Genomic DNA, 12733 nt, shown 5'->3' on the forward strand with positions numbered 1-12733 from the left:
GATAAAAGAGGGCAGAGACAATTGGTGTTTCCCCCTGCAGAGGGTCTGGTGGGGTTTTAATACCACATAATGAGATTCACCAAAAATATTACTGCATAAATATTAAAATCAACCAAGTACAGGAAATGAAACCAAAATGCACAGGATTATGAGTATAAAGAGAAAGGTGCGGTTCCCCATGCTTGGAAACATTGCTCAAATTACAGGGGAATCGGGGCTGAACTCCCTGAAAACAACAAAAGTTTGATCCTCATAGATTATCAACCATTATCTTATTGCATTTATAGCTTGATTATTATTAAAATCAAATTCAACTCCAATTGTTGTCTCGTCATCTGTAGTTTAAATGTGTGCGGCTCTGCACGGGTCAGTGTGGCTGACTATCTTTTGTCAATAATGCATATAACATGATTGGTCTGGACATGTGCAAGGTGTATCAAGACTGAGGGCTGCTTTCGTGTGGTATTGATTTGCGTAAATTGTGTGTGTGTTTGGTCTGCAAAGATGTTATCAGAAAAGAACGGACATCTCCTACCCACTCTTTCGCCGCAACCTCCTGCCAGTCCAAGCAGTAAGTGAAAACCTTACTGCCGGAGCTGGTAAGCACTTCGGCTCAACTCCTGTTGTTTTTAAATGTGCTATATAAATAAACTAACTTGACTTGCTCTTCCTGCACACAGACAAGAAACCCTCCGCTAACAACTTCTCCGCAGTATGAGAGATCAGTTGTGAAGAAATGTCTCACTAAGTGGCGAGTTATATTTCTCTTTGTAGTATAACCCCCGTTCTGAAGCTGTCCATGGTTCTGACAAGTTCTTTGTGACAACTACAGAGTAATTCAAACACTGCTGGGGAAAGAAGAGACAAACTGTCCCTCGGGTTACTGGAAAGTTACACAGATGTGTTTTGATTACAGCTTACCAAAACTGTTGTGAGGCATGTGACTTCTGTGTACAAGCCTAATTTTTCTTGCAAATAGGCAGATGAGCACGAAGGAACCCATGACATAAACACAACAAAATAAGGTTTTCATTTCAAGTTTTCAGGTTCAGGAAACAAACTCATGGTGTGATTGCACCTTTTTAAAAATTGTGAGTAGTGTTTAAAACTTTTTTGCTTTCAGTCATTTAGTGCTCTTAAAACTCTGTGGGCAATAGCACTTAACATGACACGTTTTTATCGTGGTTTGTTGTTTTTGTTATATGTCTATATTTCTTTATCTATAACAAACTTGACAGATGCACACATGTTAACGCCATGTTCCATCATGTGCCATGTCTCTTTGTTTGTTTGTGTGTGTGTGTGTGTGTGTGTGTGTGTGTGTGTGTGTGTGTGTGTGTGTGTGTGTGTGTAAAGTTTCCATAGAGAACAGTGGGCTGACTCAAAATAAGAACTCAGGGTTTCTCTACGAGTCTGAGAGACAGAAGACGAGTGGAAAACTGGTTTCACACAAACACACACAAAATATTCTACAAAACCATACTAACATATACAAACAACAAAGAACGCTTCCTCCAAAAGACAAACAAACAAACAAGAAATGCAAAACACAGTGGCACACACACAATCACAACATACTGCGCACATACTGAGACAGGGACACATGCATATAGCATGTACATTGTGAAAGAGACATAACATTACACCCACCTGCCCACACACACAAACATACCTTTGTTAACAAGGCGTGGTAAGCAACGTTCAACAGCCAAAGCAAACTGCTCCAGGGTAACTATGCAGAAACACACAGAGGGTTAAATAAACAACATGATCGCAACAAGAGGCCAAAGGTCAAAATGTACACGCATTAGAATGCAAAAACACTGGACAGGAATTATGCATCACACTGCACACAAAAAAGTTAATGAAGGAGCAACTGATGATTTTTTTTATGTTTCAAAGATTTTCAGTCTACAAACTTGAATGTAATGAATTTACTTTATATAGAAAATCTGAAAAAAAAAATAGAGAAACTTTTTAACATACATAACAGTCTTCTTAATTCTAAGTATCTTATTAAACTTATTATACATTCATTTTACAATGCCAGATGGAGCATTACAATACAACACATCTGACATTACTGTAGAACATATGGAGTATGGAGCAGCATAAAGTAGTTATGCAGGATTTGCAAAACCCAAACAACAGAAATATGTTTTCAGAAAACATTTTTTTTCTTTCATAACGATTGTACCTTCTTTGCTTTTTTTGTTTTTATTTTCATAGGCAGCACCATTAACTCTGATCACAATCTTGCTACATTTTTGATAATAAAAACAGCAGTTATACCATGACAAAAGAATAATGAAAAGGTTTAACATTAATATACAGAAAATAGACACTGCTCATCTGTGTAATTGAGAATTACCATCAACATGTAGTGGAAAATATTCTGCAGTGTATGTGTTACCATCATTCTGTGAAGTACAGTTTCTTACAGTTCTATATAGTTACAATCAAATCTCTTGTGGTGAACATAAAACAGCAGGTGAGAAAAGGCAACAGCCTGCAAGATAAAGAAATCTTCCACAACAAAGCAGCACACCTTTTACTTTTCTTTTTGTTTTTCTTTCTTAACCTTGTTTGTTTTTCATCTGTGTTGTTTCTTGCACACTGTGAGGTTTTAATATTTAAACACAAATCCCCTTTCACACTGTGGCTGTTTCAAAGAGCAAACCTGCCCCCAATCTAGCTGATCTTTTCCCCTTTTTCTTTGTGTTTTCTTTCTTCCTTTTACCTCATATCTGTTGAGATATCTTTTTCAATTTTTCCTTCTTTCTTGATTCTTCTTTTTCTCTCATATCCTCTTAAGCAACTCTCTGCAAAGGTATGTGTGTTGTGTGTGTGTGTGTGACAACATATAGTGGTCTTTTAATGCATCTTTATCTCATGTTACAGCAAAATACAAGGAAACTAAACTAAACTAATAGCGCCCCTCTAAGGTAAATAAGTGTAATTTACTTGGAATGTAACAATCACACTCCCTAATGTCCCTAATGCTCTGTAAAATTTCAGTGAGTGGCATTCAGTTCCTTCATTTAGTTTATTGCTGTGGTGTTCCAAAGGGGATACAAATCACACAATCGTTTAAATGACCTCACAAAACTTTTAAAGACCGGACTTAATGTGATGTGATGTGTCTTGTTTTCTAAACTTTTCTACGTATTTAAATCTTTCTGCATCTTCTTTTCATTCTAATATTTTTAACCAAAATCCTTTTTTATACTCTGTACCCTTTATATTATTTTGTTGTACCCTTTGTATTACTTTATTATTGGAAGTGCTTTATAAATAAAGATTATTATTATAGAAACATTATTGATTCAAGCTGGTCATTTAGACCTGGTCTGTAGGCTGTGGGTCCAGTTTCTAATAAACTCAACCACTATGCTAAACACACACACAGTACAGATCCATCAGTCAGAATTTACTGTTAGAAAGTGCTGTCCAATGACTTACATTTATTCCTTAATGCTTAACCTTAACTCTCACCACTCCACGTGTGACCATGAGCCTTATTTTAACTGTAACTCAAACTGGTGGCCCCCCCAGGAGCTGCAGGACCACACTTTGAGAAGCAGAAACCACTTCTCCTTGTCTTTGCTTTCATGAGAATTATTTTAAGCCAGACCCATGAAGATCAGGGCCCTGTTCTTCAGGGGCCCTGTTGTTATAATGCTAAAATAATCCTGTTTATTCTTATCCAGCTAATTTGGTTCTTTGACAGCAGTTTGAGGATTGACCTGTTAATCCTGGATGAAGTTATCTCGAATAACAGTGCACACATATGTTGAAATAAAGGCAAAATGAGTAGAGAGTTGAAACCATGATCTGCATTCATATGATTGGTTGAGTGCTGATCATGTGATTGCAGGTACATGAGATAGGTGTGTTGGGAACCCTCCCAGCATGCACTGGGACAATAGATTCATTGATAAGTCTGATTTTATAAGTGTTCCTGCATTGTTTCGAAGGTCATTTTGCTCTACATTGTGCTCCACAATGTTTCCACACTTTCATCACTGTTGTAAACTTATATATTACCAGTGAATATGGTTAGACTACGAGTGATGTTGGGTGCATGATTGGGGGGGTTCCCAATGGATGTGCAAGACTTTGAGAAAGGATAATCATAAACCTGCTATCAAAATGGAACCCTATAAGCAGCTTTAATTGAATGAACAATGTTCAGCAAAGTGAGTCATTTAATTCATTCAAAAATCATTTAATTTAAAGTTTTAGTGTTCAAATGACAAATTCCCATTTTAATGTCAGATTAAATGTCATGTGTTCTGGCTTCATTGTTCTTTTAGGAGTCAGAATCTTTTAGTTGACTTTATTTATTTTTGCTCACAGTATCTCAAACTAAATTTGGCTTTTTATTGCGTTTTATCATGTAGAAGTATTAGGTAACTCTTCATTATGAAAATTTAATTGTGTTAATTACACCAACAGATCATACTGATTTTACAATAACCTTCATGTTCTCATCTAAGAAATCTAAGAAAGCAAGCCATCTGTATTTGAAGTGAGTTCATGTATGTGGTTCACCCTAAAACTTCTTGGTCATGATCCAGCTAACTGTTGATAAGCCTGCACTTTTGCAGGTCTGGGCTTAATGACTTGTTGCTCTGACAACAGTTCCAGATTTAAACCAGCTTCAAAGAACCAAACGATTCAGATTCATGTCAAATTGTCAACATTTTAATCCAGATAACTCAGTTATCCAGGTACGATGAACGGGGCCCTGGTGTTTCCCAACGTAACCACACGTGTCCACATGGTGCCCTCACTTGGCATGAATATGTGATTAATGTGACTGTTTTTATTGAGATGTAGTGAATACTGAGTTAAACTTATTACAACGTTATATCTCTACATATGTTGTGAACCACCACCACCAAACAGGCCCACTGAATCTCCCGCCTGTCTTCAATGCGAGGAAAATTCTGATTTGTCCGCATTGCGAGTGGTCACTTAATGCATTCTGGTTTCAGTGGTTGACAAAGGTCGCTTTCAAATGTCAGGTGGAGCAGGAAGCCTTGTGACTGAACGTGAAGACTGTTTGGCTACAGATGAGGACAGAGAGTTCAGTTCAGGATCAGACTTACAGGCCTCCAGTGCTCATGGTTTTAGCCCCTGTCTTTAAAACCCTGGACAACTAGTTAGTTGGCCAGAAAGTCATGGAGACAGCATGCTTTGGCAGTCCGGTGAACGTTAGTTTTTCTGTTTGGAAAGGCGAAGAGAGCCATATCTTATCACAGCTATTTCTCAGCCAAAAGAAACAATATATTTCTATATTCCAAATTTTAAGGGAAGTATTGTGTTTAGTGACAAACAGTCACTAAACATTAACTTCTACAACATGATTACAGATTCAAAAAATATAATTTGAATCATTTGCCGTGCTCAAGAGCATGTTCAGGGCAAGGATTGTGTGATCCCTAAACTAAATTTCATGTCTCATTTTGAGATTCATGCCAGCAGTTGCTGCTCATAAGCAAAGTTGGCTCACCTTTACACCATATATATGATGATATTTTGCATTCAAAAGGGAGAGCCGTTTTTATTTTTAATTCTATAATTATTTTACGTTTAACCCAGAATTCAGTCACACTGCTGATGGTGAAACAGCTGTGTTGCGTAGCTGAATCAGTGTGTTGATACAGTGTGTAATCCTCTTTTTAAGTTTACTTGGAGCTCTGCTACTCAAGATCAACTGATAGCATAGTGTGCATGTTGTGCCGTGTTGATTCTTAACACATGACTTAAAATTACTTGGAAAAGCTTTAAATCAGAAATTCATAAAGAGGTCCTTTCCCCTAATGAGATAACTATAAAAACATGAAGAGATGGAAACATTGCATAACATGAGGATTAGATAGGTTTCTACTTATCAAATAAGGACAAGCAGTTCAGTCCAGGTTAGCTTTTTTATCTTTTTATCAGTCCAACATCAAAATAACGCAACCATTTAAACTGAATTACCTGTTTTCTATACACAGCATCTGTCCCATCTGACAATTTGGACAGTCCAGCGCTGAGGGTTAGTCCAGTTAAAGAATAAAGTGAAGACTCATAAATGAGACAGTCCTGAACAGGGCTAGCAGTCCACAAGCTTTTTAGGCTGCCATAAGTCTGTAAAACATAAATTCACAGTATAAAGTACATCAAATTAAGTAGACGCAGCTTTGTCTTCAAACTTCAGAGGGAGGTGTTTGAGAAAAAAGTTTTGGAGGCCAGGAAACTTAATTAAGATATTAGCACGGTGAGTTTACCCTCTGCCCTAACAAAAGCTTGACATTATATTATAAATGGTCAGTGGCATTCCAAATCTCATATGAAAAACAGGGTTAATGTCTGAAATTACCAACAAGGCATACAATTTTGTTTTGTTTTGTTTTTTGCTCAGTTTGAATTGTGTATCCTGAAACATTGACTGTTTTGATTGTGTATGAGTCTGTTGTTATCTGATGCTAAAGATGAGAGCAAGAGCTGTGGCAGGAGGAGGCCTCAGTTTGAGATTAATCTGTTGCTCTATAATCATCACCTTGTCCCGGTCCTTTGGGGCCAGATTAGCAACTACTGAAGGAAAAGTAAACAGTGTCATTTAGTAAAGGTCTTCCCCATTATTTTGAATTGGAAACTGGAGCAAAGAGAGGACAAACATGTAAGAAACCACAGGACAACTTTGAGACTGCTGCCTTTGAAACTCTTGGCAACTCTACAGTCTTGCTCAAACCCGACTCCCCTCTACAAAAGACAAGTTCGCACAGAGAGCTGCAGAGATCCTATAATTGGGTCATTGGTGTTTGTTTGGGGCACCTGAATGGATAGGGGACAGTGTGAACCTTCAGCACATTATGCCCTCTTGGTGAAGCTCCTCACTGGCAGGTGAAAAGAAGTGGCAGGCGACACCATGTGTATCAGAGGAAGCACATGGCTGTCTGCATCCCTCTTAGGTTGACAGTGGACTGCAGTGCATAGAAAATTAAGAATTCCAAATTGTGAGAAAATGGGGTTTTAAAAGTCTGTTAGATCACACCTTAAGCCCAGTCCGGTTCATTTCTTCACACTACTGTAAAAGCAAGTGGGAACATAAAGTTGGTCTCGCGAGCATCTGTTTATTTGGCAACACATATACAAGCACCGCCTTCTTTTGCCAGGGAAGGGTTCATATTACTGAGTATAATGGGTAAAACCAAACATGAAAGCATCTCCATGTTTCCACACTACTGTAAACTGTTTAATACAAGGGTTATCATGCCCACTTTCTTAGAACTGCAGTCAGAGTTTATGGGTTTCAGTAATCCAGTTATGGTGTGACCACCATCAGATCAAACCCATGAGGGAATACTTCCAGCATGTAAACACAGACATTGCTACGACGTGACTGTCCTGCGCTGTTATGTTCTGAAGTTTTGGAGTAAATATGACAGCTGAAATACTACAAAGTTACAAATAAGATACAAGTCAGATAAAGAAATAAAGACAGATAATGGAGTCTATAAGACAAGTGAGATAAAGATTTCATGAAGTAACACCCAGTATCTGGCTGTGTGTGGAAGTGTCTACGTGTGTCCTTTTCATCTGTACTTCCTCAGGAGTGTCTTGTGTTGCGTAGAGTGTTTGTCTTCCCACAGAGAAGTGTGTATGAGTGATGTGGTAACACACACACACACACACACACACAGTGGCATTATGCACCTGGCTGCAGCATGACAAAAGTTTATCAAGAGAATCTAGAGTAAACCAACAACGCAGGTGTCTTGCGCGTGTGTGTGTGTGTGTGTGTGTGTGTGTGAGAGTGTGTGTGAGAGAGAGAGCGAGAGATCACGTTTCCTGGCTGACATCAGTAGTACTGTTCTGTAGTTCAACAGTGCCTGTGTTTAAAGTAGCAAAAAAATGTTTGATTTAAATCAAAATTAAAACTTGCTCAGTGCTTCTCTTCAGAGCAATATCATTGCCAGGCTGGAAACAGCATATAAACATTAATGGGATGTGTATCATACACTACACAGTCATCACGTGTGATAATGCAAAGGTCAAACTGATACTGATCTGGCATATGAAATGTGCAGTCCAAACTTTTCTCACTGCCTGTGTGAACAAATGAAAATGGAAGAAGGTTTAGAGAAGCAGAAATCATAAGCTTAAGCTTTTGCACTATTGAAGAATATATAAAAGCACATGCTCCCACATGGTGGCCATGTTTAAATGCTCTGCTCCAGCATCACATTGGCTTTGCCTCCCCCATGTGGATCAGCAGTCTATAACCTCAGAGTGAACACAGGATGCTGATGTATGCTTGCTTGCTAATCAGGCAGAGATTTTATACACCGTATGGTTGCGTTATTATGTGTATGCCCTGTGTGGTATTGGGATTGAAAGGCTCCAGTGAAACCTGGGACAATAAGTGAAAGAATAAGAAGAGAGAGAATGAGATGATGAAGAAGAAGAAATCACGGTTTCATGAATAGCTGTGTCGAATCTGATCAAACTCCCCTATTGGGATCAATTCAAGTTAGAGGCTTCTACTACAAGCAAGACTACAGACTAGTATTGAAAAATTCTACAATGCATTTTTGTGTGCTTTGGTGTTTCACATCAATTAAATTAATTCAAACCTGAACATCAGACAGACAGAAACACAGAGGTTTTGTGTGTGTGTGTGTGTGTGTGTGTGTGTGCTGTGTGTGTGTCATTACAGAAGCAGGGGGAAGTCCTTTTCTCTTCTGTGTTTTTTTTTCTTTGTTCGGGGATGCCAACCTCAGAGGAAACCCCTCCTCCGCTTGCCTCCCACGCATCCACCTACACAGTGGAAACTTCTGCCTGAAAAACACACACACACACACAAGTGTTTGATCACAGAGGCCGCCTGTTTAAGCTTTCAGGTGATGTAACGCACCTTCTGACAGCCATATTGGAAGTCATTTGCTTGAAGGAAATGGTGGCAGTAAACAGCTGGTCTAAACATCATCTCACCAACTCAACCGTCTCACCAGAACTGAACAGACATGATTATTATTTGTGGTTTGTACTGCAGCCCTGGACATGCTGCACTTACTGTAACAAGTTTTGATGACATTTCTTTTTCATATGGAGGTTGAATCTACTTACTGTAAGTCCCTTTTCACAAAAAGACAGGGTATTCACTAGTAACCATCATACTGTATCAGCTTAGCTAACTATTACTGTATTCTACAAAATAAGACGGTGTAGTCCCTCATTCGTGAAGTGCCTCAATGCAGTGAGGAAAACTACAAAGAACGGTACATAGGTGAGACTAAACAGCCACTTCACAAAAGACTTTATCAGCACAGACGACACGCTAACTCGGGATTACAGAGCGCCGTGCATTTGCATCTAAAAGCTACAAACCACACGTTTCAAGACAGTGAGGTGAAGATTCTAAGTAGAGAGAAGAGTTGGTTTGAAAGAGGAGTCAAGGAAGCCATTTTTGTGAAAAAAGAAAACCCCTCTTTGAACAGAAATGGTGGTCTGAGATTCAATCTGCCCAAAGTCTATCACAGTGTATTATCACCTTGGTCACGCCAATCATATGCTAATCAGGTACTTAACAGTGATGAAGTAGATGCAGCCAGAAAGCAATAGGCCTGATTACTGATTACTGGGCCATCATGGAAACAATTAGGTCAGTTTCAGGTGAAACTAGCTAATCAACAGATACTCAGGTAGACTCCTTCCTGAGGGCAGGGCTTATGTAACACAGAGTAGCTTAAATTTCCGGTCCATTTTTCACAATTGAGAATGACTTCCGGATGGGAACCAAAACGTCTTGATTCTGAAAACAGTGTCCAGATGACTATGACTGAAACCTTTTCTACGATATTACTGTATTGTTTTAAATACATCTGATTTGTACAGTAGACATGTGCTTCAAGTATCATTAATGGCTAGTAGTTGAGTCAGTGTTTCCAACAGTTTGAGAACATATTTGTGGTAATTGACCCCTGAGCAGGCTCCTCTGCTGGTGGGACACTGTGTCCCAACTGACACTTCAGCATCAGCGAAACCTGCTGTCTCAGAAGCTAACTACCAATTACAGAATTACAGTCATTTTTTCAATCTTTACAATTGATCCTGACCAGTTTTGGATTACAGACTATAGAGTTAAAGACAAAACTGTTTACTGGAAACATAATTACCTTCATCAGCTGTCTCACTTTCACACAGAACATCACTGAATGCATCTACAGACAGACCATAACAAGCTTTTTCATTTTTTTCAACCCTGTTCTAGACTGGCTTTCACCAATCCTTTCTCACAGCAGACCATCCACTGGACTATGAGGGCATCACAAATGTGATTACAAGAGATTTGTGTCATGACATCATAAACAAAAATAAAAGTAACATACTTTTACAGACTGCATCCTCCATTTTTATTAACTGATTTCAGGTTTCATTTTGATCTAAAATTATATGTCTTTTTCAATTCAATTTTATTTTTATAGCGCCAATTCATAACAGAAGTTATCTCATTGCACTTTTCCTAATATGAACTATTTGTACTGTTATTGCCTTGTGCAAGCCCTTTATTGACAAGAAGTATTTTGAAGAACTGAAAGTGACTTAATACACTGGTGTGTGTCAAGCATTTCTGAGTTAATAAAGACTTCATACAAATAAAACAAAACATCAGCTGTCAATAAAGAACAGCAGATACACAAAATATGAGACTGTAGGTATAAAATAAATCCAAACACAGGCAGGCATGTACTGTGTGATGGTACAGACAAACACATGTCACATTTGAGGATGCAGAGAAAACACGCAACAGTGGTTGCAGCAGTGGAACAATGCAGGGCTCCCCGTGTGGGGGCAGATACACTCGAACGGGATGTTCTCTTTGGTGAACACACACACACACACAGTACACAAATGCTTGCACAAACACACTCCTGTGAATGCACCGGCACACAGATGCATAAGAGTCAACAGACAATACACACCCAAACACAGTTCCTAGTCCTACATGCATGAAACAAACGCTGTACACACAAGACGAACTACACAAAAAATAGCTGGGTGTGTGTGTTTGTGTGTGTGTGTACCTGTAGCAGTAAGACAGAGGGAAATTTACTTTTTACAGTCAGTGCCTGCTCCAGTGTGACTTAACCTTTTAGAATTTGGGGGAGAAAATTGTTTAAATTAACAGCTGGGTTTTTGTCTTCACAATTTTTAATCATAGAGGTCCAAATTCAAACCAGTTCACTTCTGGTGTCTTCTATCAACATTCTGCCAATTTGTAATGACAGCTTTATTATTCCATTGTGGAGACTAAAATCATGATGTACAATCACACTATTAAATTATGCAGCCCAACTATACAAGTTTACACAGTTTAGATCTATCTAAAGACAGCATAGACAGAGTAGAGTCTGTGGATGATTTTTAAGAAGAGAGTTTAAGAAATGTTGGCAGTGCATTTTAATTTGTTCTGTCACTTTCTCTGTTTTAAACCTAGTTTTGTTGTTTTGGTTTCATCCAGCAGCATTTTCACTTCCTCACAGTCCAGTAGCTGTCTGCTGGTAGACCATTTGTTTTGAATAAACTTCAAATCTTTCTTTTTTTTGTATGTAATGTATGAAATGAGCAACACACTGACAAAGTAACTGATGGACCGAACACCCTGAATCTGCACACATGCATCTACTGCCCCCTAGTGGCTGAAAACACCCACAGTGGAACTCAATCTGGAGGGTGTGAGGGCTACCAGCATGGCGTGCAAGGGGCAAGTCTTTTTCAGAATGGGAGGGGATAACACCCAGTGCCTGCAGACACACTGCCAAATCTGTAACACACACACACACACACACACACACACACACACACACACACACACACACACACACAAAACTAAGCACACACTTATAGATAAAAGTGGATGTGCAGCGAATTCATTTAATTTCTTCTGTCACAACTTTTCTACACAAGAGATGTCAGCTACATTTACATTTCACAGCTTTAGCTGATAAAGTTATTTGGAGGAGATAACAACACTGCAAGCAAAACAGTAATAAGTCGGTCAAAGGTCAAATGGTCCCCTGAACCCTGAATCATCATGTGGAATTGATAGCTAACATTTTTTTTTAAATATTGATGGAAATTTGGAGACATGGTGATGTTGTGATGAAAATCTGTAATCTCTTTTTTGGTGTACAAACTCTCCCTCTATCTATGTTACTTCAGTTATGTCAGTAATGCCCAGCATGAACCTGTTGCATTCAGTCATCTATAGGCTGTATGTGTACTCTGTAAAGTTGTTTTGATAATGGTTATTCAGTGGACATTTGTGCTTCCATCTTTTATCACCTGAAAAACAAGAGGAAAAACACTTGTGTTGTGTGTCTTTTCCCTGTACGACAGCTGAACGTTAACAGTGCTAAATGTTAGCTTTGGAAACATCACACCACTGCTGCTAGAATTATCTTGATGTGACATCATGTCCTCTGTATCTGGCACATCAGGAAACTACATGAAACCAGAAATGCAAAGTACATCTCTAAAAGCTGTTTTTAACACTATTAGCTGAATGAGATAAATACAGTGCATGAATAACAGCAATAATTAAATTTGGCGCATCTTACTTCTAATGGTTAGGTGGCTTGATTCAAATTAGAGAGAGATGTATTTTTCTCAGTGCAGAGAGAAACTGTTGAATACAATATAATACAATAAAATATAACAAAACAGAGTAGAACAA

Source organism: Siniperca chuatsi, linkage group LG11 (assembly GCF_020085105.1).
Source record: "Siniperca chuatsi isolate FFG_IHB_CAS linkage group LG11, ASM2008510v1, whole genome shotgun sequence".
NCBI lineage: Eukaryota > Metazoa > Chordata > Actinopteri > Centrarchiformes > Sinipercidae > Siniperca > Siniperca chuatsi.